At 51.8% G+C, this 21,498-nt stretch overlaps 4 non-coding genes and 1 pseudogene across 4 annotated transcripts; 3 read left to right on the plus strand and 2 right to left on the minus strand.

Annotated features, from left to right (window-relative positions):
- LOC120384957 overlaps positions 1 to 21,498 on the plus strand; it is a 394,265-nt pseudogene that overhangs the window by 273,104 nt on the left and 99,663 nt on the right.
- On the minus strand, positions 6,099 to 6,171 carry TRNAQ-CUG. The gene has a single exon. It is a non-coding gene; the product is annotated as a tRNA-Gln (tRNA).
- Positions 9,838 to 9,931, plus strand: TRNAI-UAU. The gene is made up of 2 exons: positions 9,838 to 9,875; positions 9,896 to 9,931. It is a non-coding gene; the product is annotated as a tRNA-Ile (tRNA).
- On the minus strand, positions 11,768 to 11,847 carry TRNAS-AGA. Its single transcript has one exon. It is a non-coding gene; the product is annotated as a tRNA-Ser (tRNA).
- TRNAC-GCA lies at positions 13,830 to 13,901 on the plus strand. Its single transcript has one exon. It is a non-coding gene; the product is annotated as a tRNA-Cys (tRNA).

The raw sequence follows: 21,498 nt of genomic DNA on the forward strand, positions 1-21,498 counted from the left end.
TAAGCCTGGGCCTCGGCTTGACTGCTGGCGCAGATGGGTTTCTGAGATGGCATCCAGCCTGCTCTTTGGACCGACCGGCCTGAAAGCACTGGGCAGCAAAATGGGGACCTTTGAGGCTCCCCACAGGCCTCGGGAAGCAAGGAAGCAGCACAGGCTTGAAGCGTCATCCCTGGGTGAGCTCGGAACCACCATCCTTTCTGGATGCTAACAGCCGAATGTGCTGACCCATTGTGCCCTGAGAGACATGGACAGGCAAGGCTGTATTGAGCACAAAAAGCTGGGAGGAATCAGCTCAGGGCATGCAGAAATAGCACATGCATGCAGTGGTTAGCCAAGCAACAGCAAGGAACTGGACTGCTATGGAGGGGAAAGTTCTGTGGGAAGGAAACCGAGAAAGAGCACCGGGGCTGTGGTACAGCCGCTCGCATACCACTTTCTTTGGCCTGTTTTGCTGGAAGAGTTAGCAGGGCAGATTGTTAGTCACAGGGTCCAGTGGGTGGGTTTATGCAAATAGCTGGACTCTTGAACCCAGGAGCAGGGGCAGGGGCAGGGCACAAGATTTCTGTGGCACATGTACCACCTCTGCAACTAACATTTGCTACCTTACTTCCTAACAACACGCCTTTTTACCTCTCTGGGACCAAAATACACCGTGAAAAGATCTAACGGCATAGAAAGCTTAGGATGAGCAACTGCAGCATCTCACAACAATTTGAAGAGATTCAAACTACTACTCACTGCCTCTGTCTTTCCACACCATTAGACAGCAGAAAGTGACATCAGTAGCACCTGCAAGAGACCAACAAACATCCATTTCCTACCTTCCTCCACATGCTGCCGTTAGGAACTCCATACCCCTAAATGGTGAGTACCTTTCTGGCGAGAGGTGACGCTCTCAGGCCTCAAAATGCCAGGTACAGTTACTCTGTCCTTGATCCAAAATCAACAGGAAAATACACTGGATTATTCCTGCTCCCAATAACAAAGAGACTGGGGATCCCGCAGCAGCTGAAATGACCGTTTGAATAAGCACTCATCATGCAATCTGGGGTGGGTGTGTAACCAATACAAATGACATCAGGCCTCCAAAGGCCTTGATGACAGATCACCAACAGATGGCAGTGGCAGACTTCATACTGACCCTAAGCTTCCAACTAGATTGTGGCAAAGATTCCAAAAGCACCGAGCGTTAAAACTCACCTAACAGCGGGTCAATCCATCCTCATCACGTCAGTAACATTTCGTTATACTCCACACCCAGAACGTAGTCCCTCATATGGACAACATATACCCTCCTAACTCTCTGGTGTCTTACGTTAACCTTTTACCTCCCAGTCAGGCTATTGCAGATTATGTGATTCCTTATGCCACCCCATTTAAACTGAACTTTGCACCCCTTGGATCGTACGCCAGGTGTGTACGTTGTTCCCTGAGCACCAGAAAAACTTCTACGCCGAAACTTCTGTGACCAGTGCACTTTTTTTTTCTTTTGAACCTCATCTTAATAAAATGTTGACTTTTGTTCGAGATCAGCTCCTCTTCCTTTGCAAGGCGTGGTGCATTCTGCTCCAGCGTTTTAGTCTGCTAATACGAAGCGGGGCTTATTGAGCCAGAGGTGCTTGCCTGCTGCAGAACACGGATCCAAGGCTGGACCCCGTCCCCACAAGTGTAACTGGAAACAGCGTTTAAGAAGTGCTCCCGTCTCCAGCACTCAGCTACCCAGCCCCAATGGGATCTCAAACTTCAACTAGATCCTTTTTACCCTGTAGAAGCTAGCTGTAAAATCCTGCTGACCAGGGCAGCTGCCTGGCAGCCTGCGCATCTGTCCTGCAGAGCGAGGTGCATGTAAAGGCACTAATCCGGATAGTGTGCGTAAGTATAGGTGGCAGGGGAGAGTGGGAAGAAGTAGCAGAGTGGAGCAGCAGGAGTGTGCTGGACCCATAACCAAGAGGTCAATGGATCGAAGCCATCCTCATGCTCGTGCGCTTGGCATTTCTTTCCCCCTCTGGGCCTTCAAGCGAGCCGGTGACCAGCCCAGAGCACTGCAAGAGCCTAGGCGCCACAGAGGCAAGAGGTGGCTGAGGCGAAGCTGGCAGCGTCTGCCAGGCAGCTCCCGGCACCTCTGGCTTGCCTGGGCCGGGAAGGCAAAGAGGCAGGCCTGGGCGTGGCGAGGGCCTCCTGTCCTGGCCTGAGGCTGCAGTGCGCTTCCTGGTCCCCCTTTTCCCACCACCCTCCGGCAGGCGGCTGCTGCGGAGAACACGAGGGAGGTGCTCTGGGGGCGCCCAGGGCAGCGCTGTGTGTGTGGCTGTTCGGGGGAAAGAGCCGAGGCTCCGGACTCGACCTGCCATTGACTCGCTGGGTGGCTCTGGCGCGGGGCCGTCAGCCGGGCGGGGCGGGCTGCGGACGTGACTCAGACTTGGGCGCGCATGGCGGCGCTTTCCTGACGAGGCGTGAGGCAGGCCAGAGCTTGCACTGGCGTGCATAGGAAGTGGGAGGAGGTGTCTTTGCGCCGGGCGTGTGTCTCCTTCGCTGCCATTGTTGAGCACAAGCCGGGAGAATCAGCTCAGGGTAAGGGTTATACCATGTGTGTGCAGTGGAAAGTTAGGAACAAAAAGCAACAGCAAAGGAACTGGACTGGTATGGAGTCAGAAAGATTCTGTGGGAAGGAACCGAAGAAGAGCAACGGGGCTGTAGGCTACAGCGCTCGCATACACTTTCTTTGGTCCGGTTTTGCTGGAAGGTTAACGGTGAGAGACTGCTAGTCACAGGTCAGTGGGTGGGTTTATTGCAAAGTAGGTGTCACAGGGGAACTGGTGTCTTTGAACAGAAGGGAAGGAGAGGAACCAGCGAGAGGAGGGAGGCTGAAAGACTTCCTCTCTGAATAACAGCATTCTGTGTTAATGGTTCTTGCTTTGAAATCCTCAGATTGGAGTCATTTCAGGAAGTGATCCTCACTTAGTTACCTAATTTTCAAAGTCAGCAGCAGATGGTGTTTGGTGCGTGTCATGGGAGCTCGTCATGGCGAGGTGAAAGCAGTGGGGGCAGAGAGGCTGTGTAACAGCCAAGGGGGTGTCAGCCTCATGTTTTCCAGCCCTTTGAGCCCAGATCCAAAGGGTATATTGCCACTTTTGTTCACTGAATTTTTGGGTAGTAAGTCATCTGTTGGACTTTGATTTATTGTCTTTTGTCTGCAGGTAGTAAATCAATCACTGAATGTGCTCTGTTGATTCTGCAACACCAGGGTGGGAGTGGAGTGGAGTGGAGTGGAGTGGATGGGGAGCCCCCACCTGTCAATCCTGTGCTGTGAGGACAGGAGGTAAGTCACAATAAGATATATCAACTTCCAAGCTCACTATTCTTGTAGGCTGAAGTTTTGTGTTTCCCATTGACCTGTTCCCCACCCTTCACCCAGTGTAAACCAGGCCAAAGTGTGGCAGTAGTCTCTTAGCCTATCCATGCTGTGATCAAGTGTCTTGGGGTCTATCTACACTATGAAATTAGGTCAAATTTATAGAAGTGTTTTTAGGAATTGTTTTTATACAGTCGATTGTGTGTGTCCCAACACAAAGGGCTCTAAGTGCATTAAGTCACTGGACTGCATCCACAGTACCAAAGGAGCGTGACTTCTGGGCGTTGCAATTTGAGTAGCTGTGGGTAGCTATCCACAATCTCCGCTGTCCATTGGGATTCTGGGTTGAGATCCCAATGCCTGATGGAGCAAAAACAGTGTCGCTTGGGTGATTCTGGGTACATGTCATCCAGACCCTCCTCGCCCTCCCTCCCTCCGCGTGAAAGCAACAGCAGACAATCATTTCGCACCTTTTTTCCTGGGTTACCTGAGCAGAGCAGCCATACCACGGCAAGCATGGAGCCGCTCAGCTACTCCCACCGTCCGCACCGGCACGTCTCCTGGGTTCTGGCAGACATGCAGGACTGCATTGCTACACAGCAGCAGCTCATTGTCTTTTTGGCAGCAGAAGGTGCATTATGATTGGTAGCCATTGTCATTGTACTCCCTAGGTGCTCTTTTATGGCTGATCTCAGTGAAGGATCAGTTGGGTGCCCTGGGCAGACAAGGGAGTGACTCAGCCAGCTCATTCCCATCTTCTGCCAAGCAACCAGAGAGAGGAGACGATGGCTAGCAGTTGTACTGCCCTGTTTGCTACCAGCCTAAGATAAAAAAGCTAGATGGATCAAAACAAGAAATTGACCCTGATTTGTTTGTGAAATCAACGGCCTGCTAAACCCACGGTTTTGAGTTCAATCCTTGAGGGCCATTCTGTGTGACAGTTGTTTGTGTTTCTTCTTGATGCAAAGCCACCCCTTTTGTTGATTTTAATTCCCTGTAAGCCATGCCGTCAGTCGCCCCTCCTCCATCAGAGCAATGGCAGACAATTGTTTCACACCTTTTCTCAGCGCAGAACCAGAAGCTGCAAAAGCAAAACCAGGCAAGGAGGCGACAGCAGTGCGGTGACAAGAGTGAGGAGGACCTAGACATGGTCATAGACTTCTCACAAAGTATGGGCTGGGCAATGTGCCCCGGCACTGTGCACATCATGGGGATGAGCTCTGCATGGTCACCTGTGCTGATCAGCAGACTACGCTGGCCAAACAGGAAATGAAATTAAGAAGTTTGCAGGCCTTTTCCTGTCTATCTGGCCAGTGCATCTGAGTTGAGAGTGCTGTCCAGAGTGGTCACAATGGAGCACTCTGGGATAGCTCTGGAGGCTAATACCTTCAAATTGTGTACACCACTACCTAAATTCGACCAGGCGAGGCTGAGTTCAGTGCTAATCCCCTCGTTGGAGGTGGAGTAAAGAAATCGATTTAAAGAGCCCTTTAATTTGAAAAAAAGGGCTTTGTCGTGTGGATGGGTCCAGGGTTAAATCGAGGTAACGCTGCTGAATTCAACCTAAAGTCATAGTGTAGACCAGGCCTCCGAGGGATTTTATAGCTACTGGCTGGCTGGGTGTCCAAAAAAGGGAGCAACCCTCCCCCCCGCTTCCATTGATCACACTTGGTAACTACTAAGCAGAAGCACAGAATCATAGATTGATTTGCTGGGTCTCCTGCAGGCTTCCTAACAGCACAGCAGGGCTGCTCTTGGTTCTGCACAATGTTGTTTCGTTTAGCAGTGACTGTGAAGGCACTTCCAGCTATTTGGCCGTGGGAACTCTGGTATTAAGTGGACACCCTGTGTATGGCTGTATTGCTTGTAGATTTATATATTCTGTATTGATGTTACCAAATGGAGTATTTTGTAGCTGTCTGCTATAATTTGTTTAACTTGTATGAAATATGAATATGCTCCCTCAGACTTAACCACCTGCCTTTCACACACTCCCTGCCCCTCGCTCTCTGGGGTGGGAACAAGCCACCAGCATGTGTCCCCATTGGATTTTTTTTTATTTAATTACTTCTCATTGTTAAATTATTTATGAGTGTTTTTTAAATTTCATTGCAGTGCGTTTTCTTCCTGCCACTGTCACCTGGCAGCTCAGGGATGTGAGATTCTCCTCCATTGCGTTTCTGCCTATGGAAAAAGAAGAGAGATCACACCTCAGTACTTTTGGAAATAAAAGCAACCTGGAAACAAACCAGCTGTCTCCTCAGTGTGCAGTTTGTGTCTCTTTTGCTGCAGTTGATGTGTGTGCAGCATGTGTGGTGCACAGGGCACTGTGTGCTCACATGGGAATTCACCACCCTTGGTGCAGGATTTGACTTGTTCCTGGAGTGAATGTAGCACTGTGGAGTGTCAGGCACAGGCTGCATGACCCCTTCCATTTATCCTTGGCGCAGATACAGCCCAGGCAGCGCTACTGCAACCTCCCATCCTGCTGCCCTCCACCATCATCTGCACAGCCCACCTGTCAGGGCAGGAGGGGAATGTTGCTCCATGGATCCTGCTTCTCAGATGGGGCTGCCCTGGGCTGGGGGTGTGTGGTTGCATCCATTAGGTCACCAGACTGAGCCTTCTAATATCCTTGGTGATTGTTCCCAAGATCCAGGACTTTGTGCTCAAACAAAGAAACATCTCCCAGCTTCCTGGTTGAAAATAAGGCCCTTTCCTTGCAATATAGAGGAAAGAAGTAGATCTTCACCCCAGATGGGACTTGAACCCACAATCTCTGGCTTCAGAAGCCAATGCCTTATCCATTAGGCCACTGGAGCCCCGATGTACAGCTGTTGAAGAGATGGAAATTTCCTCTCATAAATGCACATTCCTCGCATTTGCTTCAACACTAAATAGCCCCTTTATGTGCCTTAGAGAAATGTCTGCATCCCCTGGCAGCGAGGCACCTGGGCAGGTGGCTGACAGAGCTCAGCACCACCTTTCTGCCAGCCATCTTTAGAGAAGAACCCCACCCTGGAGTCACCCCTCCCTCCTTCAGCACCTCCACGGCTGTGGCTCTGAGTGGCAGTAGGATGATTAGGGGGTGAATCCGGGGCTGGAAGGGGGGTAAGGTCGGCCTGTAAGGAGTAACCAGGTGGGGCAGACCCAGGGGGAGGCTGTGGGCTGCTGGTCGGTTGTTGGGATCCGAGCTCTAGATCAAAGCTGCACAGTGACCTGACACCCAGGGTTATAAGGCCGACATAGTGACCCCCCTTACTGGCCTCTGTGACCCCCAAATCCTTGTTACTAAGGGCATTGAGGAGTCTCTGTCACTTAAAGCTTCTGGGAGCTCCCCAGCAGGCTGCAGGCGTCAGCCGCCTCCTGCCTCACAGGTTAGACTCTTGGCACCGTGCCAGCCGCCCCCTCGCTTGCAGGCCCAGTGTAAGAAGCAGGAGGCCTGGTGCTGGCAAAATAGGGTTTTGATTGATCCACCTCTGTGTGCTGGGCACAGGACGCTTCCACTGTGTCACTCTGCTGGCTTTTCTTCAGCAGCGCCTAGCGGCCCTGGCTCCAGGCTAGCGCCTGGTGAGCTCTGGCACTGGCAGGAAGCGCTGCAGGGTGCTGGGCAGCGGCCCTGGCAAACCAGCTGCTGGTAGGTGTCTCTGTGGTATCATGGGTCAGTGAGTGCAGCTGTTAATGGAAAGGAGGGGGGGTTATGCTCCCCCAGGGCTGCCACTGAAGGCTCCTTGTGGGCTCCTCAAGGTCTGCTGGGAGCCGTGATGTTCCCCTTTTGCCGCCTCGAAGGCTCCCTCCTGGACACAGTGGATTCACCTGCTGCCTACAAGAGTGTGGGGGCCGCGCTGCAAAAGCGCATCTCCCAGCAGCCGTGCCGGAGGCTCAGGTTTAATCCTCAAGGCCGAGCGCAAAACCTTCAGCCGGGAACATTTCGCTCCCTTCCCGCCTCCGCCCAAGCGGCAAGGGAGAAGCGGAGGAGACAGGCCGGCTCAAAGACGCCTCCCTCCCACTTCCCTGTACGCTGTGCAAAGCTCTTGGCCTGCCTCATGCCTCGTCAGGAAAGCGCGGCCATGCGGCCCAAGCCTGAGTCACGTCCGCGGCCTGGCCCGCCCGGCTGACGACGCGCCAGAGCCACGCGAGTCAATGGCAGGTCGAGTCGGGAGCCTCGGCTCTTTCCCCTGACAGCCACACACACAGCGCTGCCCAGCGCCCCGAGAGCCTCCCTCGTGTTCTCCCGCAGCAGCCGCCTGCCGGGGTGGTGGGAAAAGGGGACCAGGAAGCACTGCAGCCTCATTCCGGGACAGGAGGCCCTCGCCACGCCCAGACCTGCCTCTTGCATTCAGCCCAGGCAGCCAGAGGTGCCGGGGAGCTCCCTGGCAGGCCGCCGCCTCAACCAGGAAATAAGGAAAAGGCCATGAATGACTAAGTCAGGAAATAACAAGGAAATGAAGAGGTTTGTCGAATGGGTTTCTGCCCGATTTAACATCTTCTCAGCTACCGCTCAAAGTTAAAGACCTAAAGTCGACCTATCGGCATAAGTACAGATGGTTAGATGGGAATTAAAAGGAGCTGCTGTCACAAGTGTTAGGTGCCTGCAAGCAGCATGCAGAGCGTTTAAAACCACCGCAGTTAGAGGCTCAGATGAAACGTTTGCCCTAAATCAGAAACGACAATAGGAGGACCAGCAGAAAGCCACTCTAGGTAAACGTCAGAGTAATGGAGGCTGTTAGAGGCAAAAAGTCATTCCTCAAAATTTGGAAATCAGATCCTAGTGAGGATAATAGGGAGGTGCACAAACTCTGGCCTGTTAATTGTCAAAGTCTAACAAGTCAGGCCAAGAAAGAATCTGAGAAGCAACATGCTAAAGACACAAAAGCTGAGCATAAATCTGGTCAATGCGAGTCCTGGCCTGTCCCCGCAGAAAGGTGAACCCCCTCTGTGGCTGGTGTGAGCTCCTCTAAGCCGACCTCACTACAGACCTGCGCCAGGTAGTGCTCATTGTAAAAATGTTTCTTCTGAAGGTTGGAAAAACAGGACCAGCGGGCCTCAGGCCGGCTGACACAATTAAAATCCCCCCCAACACCAAACATCATGCAGTCCTGAGGAAGGGAGCCTTTGATCTTCCCTCTCATGCCTTAACTGGGGACCATACACACTAATATAGCAGTAATCAGTGCCACAGAGCACAAAGCCCACCAGCAATGCCCTCCCTGGTCTAAGCTCCACCACCTTCTGTACTCGCACCGTGAATGTGAAGAACAAGACTCCAGCCCCATCATTCTTCCCTGTCCAGGAGGCCTTTCCTCCAATCACCCTCTGCCTATTGAGCTACCCTAGAGTTGTTAATGTGCATTTCCTGAACACCCACCATGGCCAAGTCCAGCTGCTCCAAGGCACTGAACAGCAAGCACCTCCTCCTGGGCCCCCAAATCCCTGCCACCTTCCACATGGCCACTTTCACAGATGCCCCTTCCAGGGCACTGCCCTTGCTCAACTGCGCAGAGGAGTTTTCATCCCCAATGCCTGCCTGCCACTGCCCAGCAGCCCTCTGGCACCATTCCTGAGGGCCACCACGTTCGGAAAGACAGCTCTCATCTCTCAGGGCCCCATGAGAATACAGTATGGCAACTTTTTTAATGGAAAGGGCCCCCAGAATTGCTTTGCCCTAGGCCAGCCCTGCTCACCTTGGGTGCAGGCACCGCTGTGCTTCCAGAGAACAAGCTGCCAGAGGCTGGGGTTAAGCCAGGGACCTTTAGATCTTCAGTCTAACACGCACCCAACTGAGCTACTTTGGCAGCTGCTTAAAAGTATTTTGGCCTGTTGCTTCTCTGCTCGGGATGTTTTTGCAGCAGTTGAAAAGCAGGTAGGAAAGCAGGGCCAGCCCCCGAGTGGGGCCTCTGACCGTTCCCACTCAAGGGGCTCCTTTTGGCAGTGGGGCAGGAGATATTTCCCACAAGAGGCTCCTACGCTGCCTCATCCCCCAAGACCCCTCCTCCCGCTCACTGCTCTCCGTCCCCTCCCCCCCTCACTCGCCCTTACGGTCATTACAAAGTGGCAAGGCAGAGCCCTCCCATTTTTAAAAGCCCTGGGGTGTTGTTCCCCCCTGTTCAGGCCCCCCTGGGGCCCTGCACTTCACACAGCTCTCCCTGATTTCAGCTGTTAGTGAGGGAGCCTCACTGCTAGTGCAGACTGGGCAGTTTCTTGCATGAGAGACACTCTCCCAAAGCAGGACTAATGCTTAGAGCTGCTTATCAGTGATTTCAGATCTGTTGGTCTGCAGCAAGACTCTCCATTGAGTCTTAACCAGCTCGGTTATTACCCAGGGAAGAACAAAAGGGTGAAATGGGGCCTGGGACCCTTAAGAAGAATCCACCCCACCAAGTACAACACTTGTCGCTACCTGCTCCCAGCCCCACTGAGAATGTTTTGGGGGTCATGCCTTGGCTTTATCAGCCTAGGGGGGTTTCAGAAAATACTATCCAACAGGTGCTCCAGTGGTACAATTGGTTAGTGCACAGTACTTATAAGGCAGTGCTGAGAGAAGCTATGCTGAGGTTGTGAGTTCAAATCTCACCTGGAGCCCTGGTTTTCATTAACCACATGGCATCACCCCCTCATTTGGCCCTGTGGAATGTAGAATTCCAGCCCAGGGACACTGAGGAGGGGAGGAGTGGGAAATGCCCCCTTCAATTATTACCTCCTCTCCAGAGGGCAGGTGAGAATCTACAATCCTTTCTCCTCCCTCAGCCCTGTGCCAGGATCCCTCAAGCAGAGCCTGGAGTCCTGCCCCTGGCGTCTGTACTATTGACAAAGACTAAGTGACAAAGACAAAACACTCAAATCCCGCCTGGTGCGGGGAGCCAGGTTTGCTCTTCAAATTCTGTCGTTGGTACATTTCCAGGCCTGGGAATGTCCCACAACAGCATTTAATGGGAAGCTGCCTGCAGAACAGTTACACTGCACAGAGCTCCTGTGGAGGAGGGGTGGGAATTAGTAACATTTTGAGGATAGTTTGGGAAATGAGCCTTTGCTGACAAGGTTTGTCTCTGTTCATATTTCACCTTCAGGTGTTATGTTGAGGGATCTTTAGTATATTTTTGGGAAGTTAATAACTATCACCTCAACTTTATTTACTCAACTTAAAAATTGGTGTCACTTGATTTTTGCATCTCCCTGTGAAAATACAACTGACACGTGTGGCTTTCTACAGCGGGTCATGATGTTATAATTGGGGAATTCAGTCTCTACTTCTGGCCGGGGGGGGGGTGTTGCTTTTTTACAGCTGCCTCATTGCCAGGCACACCGGGCTGTTAGCTGCACCCACGGTCCTTGCCAGGGGCTCCTGCTGAACCCTGGGCAGCTGCACTGCAGTGCTGGGGTGACTGCAGGTGGAGAAGCTGCTGTGGAGCAATGTAGAGCAGGTGCAGGAAGGAGACGAGGTCACTATTCATATTCTGAACTGCACAATTTTCCAAATTTGGGAATAGATTAATCGATTCATAGACTTAAGGTCAGAAGGGACCATTATGATCATCTAGTCTGACCTCCTGCACAATGCAGGCCACAGAATCTCACCCACCCACTCCTGTAACAAACCCCTAACCTATGTCTGAGTTATCGAAGTCCTCAAATCGTGGTTTAAGAACTTCAACGTGCAGGGAATCCTCCAGCAAGTGACCCGAGCCCCATGCAGAGAAAGGCCAATGTCCGATAACAATTCTAAGGGGAAGGTGAATGCAGAGCTATGACATTGGAGATGCCCAGACCTCCAATGGGGGCAGCATGGAAATTAATAATGGGAAGATCACTTGCAAAATTAGTCATCACTGACAAGATTTGTCTCTGTTCCTATTTCACGCTGTGGTGTTAGTTAGAGGAATCAGGACAGATTTTTACTATATTAATTAAACACTTAATTTTATTTAACCAAGACAAAAACTTAGTGTCAATTATTTTTTCTCTGTCCTAGCAAGAATGAATTGAATTTTGTGACTTTCTGGAAAGTGCAGCGAGATTAAATGTGGGGAATTCAGTCTGTGTGTTTGTGAGCTGATGTTTTCCTCTCACAGGTCAGTGCCTGCATTGAAATACCAAAAGGGATCTAAGGGCTGGTGTACGCTGGGCACTTCACTGGCAGAGCGGCGTCTCTCAGGGTATGAAACCCCCTGTCCACCCATATAGTTACAGTGACCTAAGCCCTGGTTAGATAGTGCTAAAGAAAAGGAAGAATTGTTCTGTCAATGCAGCTATTACAGGGATGGGAAAACCTCTCTACTGACTGTCTACTCCAGAGTGCTATAGCAGGTGCCACAGCAGCATTTTAAGTGTAGACAGAGTGAAACTAGATTTAGCTCCAGTTTGCACTGTGAATGCTCAGGCACTAAAACTAGAGTAATCATAACAACAGTGCAGTGCTTGCGTAGTTGGCAGGATTTGAACCTGCGGGGCAACCCCAATGGATTTCTAATCCATCGCCTTAACCACTCGGCCACAACTACTTGATGTATAATTGTTTTACTACACGATAATTCAGTTCTCACTGACTTGTCTCTTCAAATTGTTTGCTCAGACCAGCTTCCCCAGCACATTCATGGCTGTGCATCAGTGTAAGTGTGTCCTTGGGTGAACAGCGAGAATTCCTGCCCATTTCCCTTCCGGCTGGAGCAGGATGAGAGTGTGTTTGTGTTAATGACATTGCTGTAGATTGTTGTTCATTCCCCACTCTGACAATTCAGACAGTCCCTTTCCTAGTCAAATCTCCAGCACATCATTCCAATATCAGGTGGCAGGATTTCTCTGGGGCACTGAAATTTTTCAGGGGACTGGTGCATGAACTGAGCCTTGCATTCCACCCTTGATGTTTCATGGACTAACAACAGCAGCAGAAAGAAAGAGCCGAGCCAATATCTCCCTGGCAGGGATGCAGGTGCCACGTCCCCTCTGTCTGACCATTGCCACTGCAGGAGAGAAGGGTTCACTGGAATCGAATGCCCTGGCTCAGACCAGAGACACAGGGAGGTTTTGCTGTTCATGGATCTGTGCAAAGAAAATTGTGTCTCTGTGTGAAATGGAGGCAGGAAATGAAACACCCAATGCCCTAAGAAATGTGGGTGAAGGACTCGGGCTGAGCAATGATTTAACAGGGGTGTGGTTCAATTTATTGGCCTGATTAAAACTATGGCGAAAAGCCCCCTGTACCAGGGGCTGCGGGACAGGACAGGCAGTTCTGCGCGGAGTGTTCAGAGCTGCCCCGTAACTGCCCGTTGTCTGCACCGCCCCTGCTCCCAGAATGCACCAGGCCCTGGACTGAACTCTTCCCCTGCCGGCCGAGCTGGTTTCGTTTGCTGTGATCCTGTTGGCTTGGCAGGGGAGGAAGTGACAGTCCCACCCCAGAGCCAATGCCCCCCTGTCACCCAGCCCCCTGACCCCCAGCAGGGCAGGTCAGCCAGGAGCTGGGCCCTGCCAGGCACTCAGGGGCATCTCCCCTGCAGCTGGGGGCTCTCCCCAGCGTGGTCTGTGGGAGCTCGCACTAACGGGCAGCGGCAGCAGCCGCGTGGTGGGTTGGGCTGGTGACCAGGGTCCATCTCCTGGGGTCGGCTGGGTTCATGCTCAGGCGACTGGCCCCAGCCTCCGGCCGAGCCCCACAGCCACGCTGCTGCTGTTACCGCACTAGCCCCTCACGCCCCCATTCCCTCACTGAAGCCAGGAGAAGGTTTGCAGGGAGGAAGTGGGAAGGGTTTGACCCCAATATCCCGGAGCTGATTCTCCCCACAAAGGGGTGTGTGCATGTGGTGGGTGCCGTGTGCAACGCCCTGTGCCCATGAGGGGACCAGAGCTCTGCCGGCAGGAAGATTTATCCTGCAGGAGCCCTGCCTCCCTCCCCAGGGGTTCCCCTGGAGCAGAGAAGCTTTGAATCCTCGCCAGAGACTAGAGACGCCCGAGCAGCACGAGCTGCCTGGCAGAGGTTCTGGATCAGGGCCTCACGGGCACATTGGGTTCATTCCTCAGGGCTGCCCTGCCCAGTGCCAGGGCTGCTCTCACTCCCAGCACAGAGGGGCTGCAGGCTCTTTGCCAAGCTGGGTCCCAGCTCAAGGCAGATTTGACACTAGCAGGGGCCCAGGTATGTGCTGGTGCCGCTCAGGAGGAATCTGGGCCAAAGACTGATTAGAAATTGGGTAACACTAAAGTGGGACTAGAAAGACCCTTGCTGGGACGTGGCGGGTAGGTAGCCCCCATTGTGTACCGTGCCCTCGCCGAGAAGTCTCTGGGAGAGTGGATTCTTCCTGATGGGCCACCAGCACGTCTCGTTGGTCCTGATGTCGGCTGCTCCTTTGTTGATACTGACAAGCTAGTTGTGGGCGTTTCCCACTCACCCCAAAGCTCCAGGATGCACAGACAGCAACACTGGTGTGGAAGAAATGAACTCCACTCTCAGGTTTCAAGATCCTTGAGATCACTGACTTGCCAATGTAATTGTCAGGGGGGTATAGCTCAGTGGTAGAGCGTTTGACTGCAGCTTCAAGGGGCTTTGGTTCAAATCCAAATGCCCCCTTAAAAGCCCGGTCCTTCAACAAAAAATAATTGCATGTCCATTTCCATTATGTTCAGGAGCTCCACTGACTAGGGATAAACAGAAACACTCAACATTTTCCTGTGCAAATGCATAAAAATCTAGCAAACATGTTCCCCAGCTGAAATCAGTTCCAATCCTCTAAGGGTCTAGTTTATGTTTTCATCAATGAAAAAAAGGCACGTGAAGACACATTTGCAGGTCCTTGTCCTCCACGGGCTACAATGTGCAGAAGAACAAGAACCAAATCCACTTGGGAGGCATGGACTAGTCTGTATTACATTTGGTAAGTAAGTTGCCATTGGGACTGAAAACTCTACTGGAGGTGGACAGGAGCCTGTTGCAAAAATAAAATAACCAAGATTTACCAAACTCCCTGTTACACATTCAATCCTCTCTTTTTTCTATTCTATTAAACTGGGAGCAAGTTACCAGTGACCCAGGGCTGGGGCGGAAGGAGGGTGCAGGTGGGGGAGGAGCCGCGGGCTGGGGCAGCCGGGGGTGTGTGGGTGGGGGAGCACTGGTAGGGGAAGGGGAGAGTCAAGAGCTGGGGCAGCACAGGGTGTGTGGGGAGAGCCCAGGGCTGGGGCAGCAGGGGTGCAGTGGTGGGAGGCCCAGAGCTGGGAGGCAGGGGTGCAGGTGGGGAGGGGAGAACCCAGGGCTCGGGCAGCAGGGCGATGGGAGGGCAGACAACATTTTTTTTGCTTGGGGAGGCAAAAAACTTAGTGCCAACCCTGCCTCCACATACCATAAGGTAGGTAGGAGTGGATCATTATTATCCCTACTGGAAAGAGGGAGAAGCAAAGGCTGAGAAAGGAGAATTGACTTGTCTTAGGTCACATAGGCAGGCAGTGGCAGAGTTGGGAATAGGACCCAAGAGCCCTGATTTTCAAACTAACCATCAGATCTTGAATTTCACACATTGAATGACCTGAATAAAGTGTTCTCAGATGAGCTCCAGACCAACAACAGTGCACAGTAATTATTCAGCAAGTATTTGAGGAGAACTGCAATGTTAGAGAGAATCATGAACTGCTCAGAGACCATTAATGCAGAGAAGCAGAAAAATTCATCAAACATATGACTGGTTCTGACTTATTTCCTTGGTCTTAAAAGAGAACAACAAGGACCTGAGTCTCCTCCCTGTCAATAACCCCCTGCTCAGCCAATCAGGGTAGAGACTGAGGACGGGAAGCTGAGGGTTCTCACCAGAGAGCCCAAAGGATGGCCCAGATCACCAGTGGGGATCACTGCCCGAGCACTATTTCAGCCCCACATTTTTGAGTGGACCTCCCACAGTGGGAGCTGCCGAGCACTCCCCTGCAACACACACACACACCCCGCTCTTGGTGTTGGGAGGGAAACAGGTGAAAGGACAAAAGAAGCAAGAGAAGAGAAAGGAGGAAGGGATGGAGGAAAAGGTGAAACACAAAGGATAAACCCTAATGTCTCCAGTAATTCTAGGGGACAAAATCCCAGGTGCGGAATAAAATTCTGCCTCCTTAAACTCGTGTTTTCCATGCTTAGACTTCGTTACCAGATGGATCAGACTGAACAGGTTTCAAACCTTGAGGAGGCTCTTACCTTCTAAACAGGGATGGCTGGTCTCTAGTAAAATCAGGAAAAGGGAAGGAGAAAACTCAAAAGAGGTTCCTCCTGGTGCTCATATATGTGAATCCAAATACTCTCTCAGTCCTCAAAGAGAGACCTCGAGAAGGAGACTTGCTGAAGCAAAGCCACAGGGGTCTCTGAGGTTTCCCAGGCCCCTCGCCCCTGTCCTGCCTGGCTGATGTCAGCATCTCTCTGTGAGGTCACCACCTCCCCACCACCTTTGATCAATAGTCTGAGGTCCTGCAAAAGGCTTTGTGATGTCACTGCCACACCCCTCCCTTGCTGTGCTAATGTCCTGCCCTGCCCAGGCACTTTGGATGTTTGAGCTACTCCCTGTGGATCACCCCACTCAGGGAACATTCATTCTAGGAAGCAAGCCGGCTAGACAGTAAAACATCAGATGCTGCTCCCAATGCTACACTCAGTTTTTCAGAAATTAGTCGACTTTATGGCCAGAAGAGACCATTAGAGCATCTAATCTGACCCCTGCATATCACAGGCCTCCTGTATGACACAAGAGCTACTTTTGGGGCAAGCACATTCCAGAAAGACATCTAGTCTTCATGAAATGACATCAGGAGATGGCAAATCCACCACTTTCCTTGGTAGCTTGCTCCTGTGGTGAATCATCTTCGCTGTTGAATATTTGTGCCTTAGTTGTAATATGAATTTGTCTCTTTTCACCGTCCAGCCACTGGGTTTTTTTATGCCTTTCTCTGCTACATTAAAGAGCCCTTTAATAGCCAATCTTTTCTCTCCATTAAGGCCCTTCAACACTTCAATGAAGTCACCTTTCAATCTTCTTTTGATAAGCTAAACAGGATGAGCTCTTTCAATAGCTCACTAGAAGGCATTTTTCTCCAGCCCTCAGAACATTTGGTGGCTCTTTGTTGCCCCAGCTCCAATTTCACAACATCTTTTTCAAATGAGGACACCAAAACTGGAGGCTATTCCAGTATCAGTCTCACTGATGCCGTGTCACCTCCTGTAACGTTATCGACATAATCTGTAACTGTATAGATCACCGTTGTGACCACTGTTCTATATTTGCAGCCAATATTATAGAAAGGTTGTCGTGTAAGGGGTCTATGGAGAGGTTCTGATTGGCTGATTATAATTATGCTATCTCTAGATGTGTATCATTCTTGTAGTTGACATTATGAATATTGGCTTTATGCGGTCCATATTTCAAACTTGTGCTCTGCTTCCGGGGAACACCCCAGCCAGACAAGTTGGTGTCAGTTCTGCCTATCCTGCTTGATGGCCCATTAAGGACCATCAGCTATACAATCGACCCATTGGGAGAAGGCAGATATCCCTTGTCACTCAGCAAGGTATGCAGGGACCTGCCTATGGACAGAACTCTAAGGTTTTTCTATGCCACATGCTGGATAGAGTGTCCTTGGGACAAAGAAAGCAAAGACCACATGGCAAGAGACTATAAAAGGCTGATGCCTCATCTCCATCTTGTCTTCAGTCCTGCTTCATACCCCTGGAGGGACTTTGCTACAAACTGAAGCTCTGTACAAAGGATTGAATGGCCTAGCCCAGCTGTGGATGGACTCCAGAAACTTGAATTGAACCTGCAGTTTATTCCATCACTGCTACAAGCCTGAATCAAGAACTTTGCCATTACTGTATGTGAATGGTTAAAATCCATGTGCAGTTTATATAACAACCTCGTCTATGGATTGTGCCAGCTCTTTTCCAGACCCAAAGTCCAGAGTATGGTCAAGGGACCAGAGGCCTAGCAAATAGTGATCAGCTAAGAGAAAGCTGGGTAAACAGAAAGCCTTGCTTGCTAAGATAGGCCTGGTCAGAAAATTGCCAGGTGTTGGAGCTAAGAACTAAAGAATTGTGTCTTATTCAGAGTTGCAGATTGAACAAAGAATCCCTGTTCCTATTGTGTTAGTCTCTTCTGTAGGGAGACGTTCTTCCCACTGATCCAGCCTTAAGTTTAGGAAAAGTTGGCATGTTAGTATAAGATATGGCATCCTTCCACCTCCCTTCCAAGGGACCAATGCCTGCCTTAAGACACACAGAAAACAATCTTTATTGCCATATACTTTCACTGTTTCTTTGCTTTAACCCCTAGGAATGTACCTGTTGGACAATCAAAGGAGTTGCTCCATTCCTATGAACCCCAAATCTGTGGAGGTTTGAGCTACTCCCTGTGGATCACCCCACTCAAGGAACATTCGTTCTAGGAAGCAAGCTGGATAGACCAGAAAACATCAGATGCTGCTCCCAATGCTACACTCAGTTTTTCAGAAATTAGTCGACTTTATGGCCACAAAAGACCATTAGAGCATCTAATCTGACCCCCTACATAGCACAGGTCTCCTGTATGACACAATAGCTGGTGAGGAAGGGGGGGGGGTGGAGGAGGTGAGCGGGTGGGCAGTGGTGGGGGGGCAGGTGAGCCGGCGGCGGGGTAGAGGGCCTGAGGAGACGAGCGGGCAGGCAGTGGCTGGGGAGCAGGTGAGCTGGCGGCTGGCCCCAGCTTACCTCCGCTCCGCCTCCCCCCTGAATGCCCCGTCCCACTTTCCCCCCTCCCCCCTGCTTCCCGCAAATCAGCTGTTTGCGCAGGAAGCCTTGGCGGGAAGAGAAGCGGTTTGGTGGCTTCATGCTCAGGTCCAGCAAGGTGGAGACAGAGACAAGGTGAGCTGGGGTAGGCGGGCCGCCCGCACCGCAGCAGGTAACCCGGGGGGCGCACAGGGGAACCGCTCCCCACACCAGCTCACCCACCTCCCCTCTGCCTCCCTGGGCCTGAGCCACCATTTGCTTCTCGGCCCTCCCAGGCTTCCCACATGAACCATCAGGGGCAGGGGTTCCAGGGGCGGTCAGGGGACAGGGAGAAGGGGTGGTTAGATGGGGCAAGGGTCCCCGGGGAGCCATCAGGAAGGAGAGACGGGGTTGGATGGGGTGACGGGGGGCAGTCAGGGGACAGGAAGGGTGGATGGGGTAGGGGTCCTGGGGGTGTCAAGTAATGCGGGGTTGGATGGGGCAGAAGTCCCAGGGGCGGGGTGGGCCATGACCCGGTGTGGGGTGAGGAGGAACCGGTTATTAAGATTTTGGCAGCTCATCACTGCCCGGGGTGGGAGGCTGAGGAGGAGAGCGGAAGGGCAGTGGCAGGGGTGAATATGCGAGCCGGGATGAGGGAGCTGAGGTGAGCGGGGAGCAGGTGAGCCGGGGAGTGGGGATCTGAGGAGGCGAGCAGGAGGGCATTGGTGGGGTCAGGTGAGCTGGCGGTGGGGAGGAGAGCTGAGGCGGTGGGCGGGCAGGCAGGTGAGCCGTGGGGGCTGAGGAGGCGAGCAGGCAGGCAGTGGGGTCAGGTGAGCTGCGGGGTGGGGGCTGAGGCGGCGGGCGGGCAGGCAGGTGAGCCGTGGGGGCTGAGGAGACGAGCAGGCAGGCAGTGGGGTCAGGTGAGCTGGCGGTGGGGAGTTGAGCTGAGGCGGCGGGCGGGCAGGCAGGTGAGCCGTGGGGGGCTGAGGAGGCGAGCAGGCAGGCAGTGGGGGGGTCAGGTGAGCTGGCGGTGGGGGAGTTGAGCTGAGGCGGCGGGCGGGCAGGCAGGTGAGCCGTGGGGGGCTGAGGAGGCGAGCAGGCAGGCAGTGGGGGGTCAGGTGAGCTGCGGGGGGTGGGGGGCTGAGGCGGCGGGCGGGCAGGCAGGTGAGCTGTGGGGGGCTGAGGAGGCGAGCAGGAAGGCAGTGGTGGCGGGGGGGGTGAGCCGGTGGCAGTGGAGGGGGGCTGAGGAGGTGAGTGGGGGGTGGGGGGGCTGAGAAGGCGAGTGGTGAGTCAGTGGCTGACTTTCTACACCTTCCTCAGTCCCACCTCATTCATTCAACAGGGCAACTGATTACAACGTGGGGGGAAGATCTTATTCTACTTCTAGCAAAAGGACATTTTTCTTTTACCTTAATTACACTACCTTAGGGGCCTGCTATAACATATTACCAAGGTGCAATACCACTGTTTTGGCAGGGCAGTGCTGGGGAAGGAGGGTTTGTTTCCATGGGGCGGGGGTTGTTTTGGGAGGGCTGCGTGGCATTTGGGGGGTATTTCAGCAGCCCGGGGGGGGGTTAGTGGGACCGGGGGGGTTTCAACCCTCAGCTGTTTTCTTTGGAGCAATATTGCCTCGCCGCTTTATGAGTGGTGCAGGCCTGGACTAAACCAGAGACTCTGGACTCAGCATTCAAGTATCCTGCAATCTGAACTTCGAATCTGATACATTCCCTCATTGGCTACCATCGTTTGCCCAGCACGGAAGTGCTTCTTGTCCAACAAGACAGCCAGATTGGGGCCCATAGGCATGGAATGGCTCTGAAGGAATCAGCTGTTTCTGTGCTTCATGAAACTTTGGATCCAAATGGTAAAAGACAGTTGTGCCCAATTTAATCATGGCGTCCTTTAGGAGTGTGTCCAATGTCACTTAACTAGGGAGCAGGGTTCTAAAAATAGTTTACCTAGGCCACAGGTCACCATAGCTTCCATCTCTGGGGTGAAAATCAACCACCACTACCTGCAATTTCTACCTGAGTTCTTGTCAAATCTTTGACCTTACTTGGAGTAATTTTACACGTCTCTGGTGTAGAATTCTTCACCAACCACACAACAGATCAGTAGCGATAGTGAGGCACAACTCCCCCAAATATGCCCTTTCATTTCTTTAATCTGGTGGCACAGATTTAAATTAGGGACTAAATTCAGGTGCGGTTTAGAATCCCTGTAAAACACCAAATGTCAGGTATCTATGGAAAATAGGTCTCTTTCTGCAGCTATGTCACATTCAACAGGGATTTCATTTTCTACATATTTGCAGCATCTCCCAGCTCCATTTGAGCTGAACAGAAACATCACTTCCATTTTCCCATCTCTACCTAGATAGGAATTGCATTTCCCAAATAAAAGGCAACATGCACCTGATTAGGAAGGAGATCTCTTCAGGAGCAACCTCCTGCAGGGCCTGGCCACAACTGCTTTGGAAGCCCAATGCAGGGTATCGTGCTTAGTTAAAAGTCATTTACTAGGGAATCCTCTTCCCAGACCGTTAGAAAAAATACTGACCTAACGAATTGAACAACAGAGGGATTGGGATGGTGATGGGGAATAACGGAATCCCTCTGACTTACCCTATCTTCTTCTGTTGTTACAGAGGGTGAAATGACATTTTCCCCTATCCCTGCCCTGTTGCTGCTCTTCGTTATAGTTCAATATATTTTAAGTGAGGAAAATGGTAGGAAAAATATCTGCTCCCCAGCACAACCTGAAGCAACATCAGAGCAACTGGGAATGAAACAATTTGTTTCCAAAGGGGGAACTCGATGACTAACAATTGCTGTGAAATGGGGGAACAGTATAACCGTGATGCTCAGGGTTTGTTTAGACTAGGAAAAGTGATGGAGTTTAGGTCAGGTCCAGGGGAAAGCTAATGCCAACCACTGCCCTTGGGCTGCATCCACTCTACAACTATAACTGTCTTTTTACACCAAGATCACTAACATGAGCAGCCAACGCCATGTGCAGCCCTAGTGGATGGAAGGCACAGGTAGCTTTTGCCTCAGTGTTGCTTGTTGGGAATCAAACCTCTCTCCCCCACCTGGAGCTGATGAACATTCCTGGCTGGAGGGGGGCACGCTCCTATGAGTCAAAAGGAAAGGAGCTGATAGAAAAGATCACAGGACTGACCCCAAAGAAGGGTGAGCTGCAAAAGGCAGAAAGAGGCAACTCATCTGGGGGAGCTGAGAGACCACGGTGAAGATGGTGCAAAGATCACTATATTGGAATTAGCAAATGTGATTTTTTTAAAAAACAAATCTTTGGCCAGCCCTAATCAAGGCATTTCTTACAGTTCTCTCCCATTTGGATTTTCTGATGTCTAATAGGGAATGACCTTTGATTGAAGCTTTTCCCAAATGCAGAGCACGTGTAGGGTCTCTCCACTGTGGATTCTGCGATGTCTGACAAGGTC

This window comes from Mauremys reevesii, linkage group 17 (genome assembly GCF_016161935.1).
Source record: "Mauremys reevesii isolate NIE-2019 linkage group 17, ASM1616193v1, whole genome shotgun sequence".
Lineage (NCBI taxonomy): Eukaryota > Metazoa > Chordata > Testudines > Geoemydidae > Mauremys > Mauremys reevesii.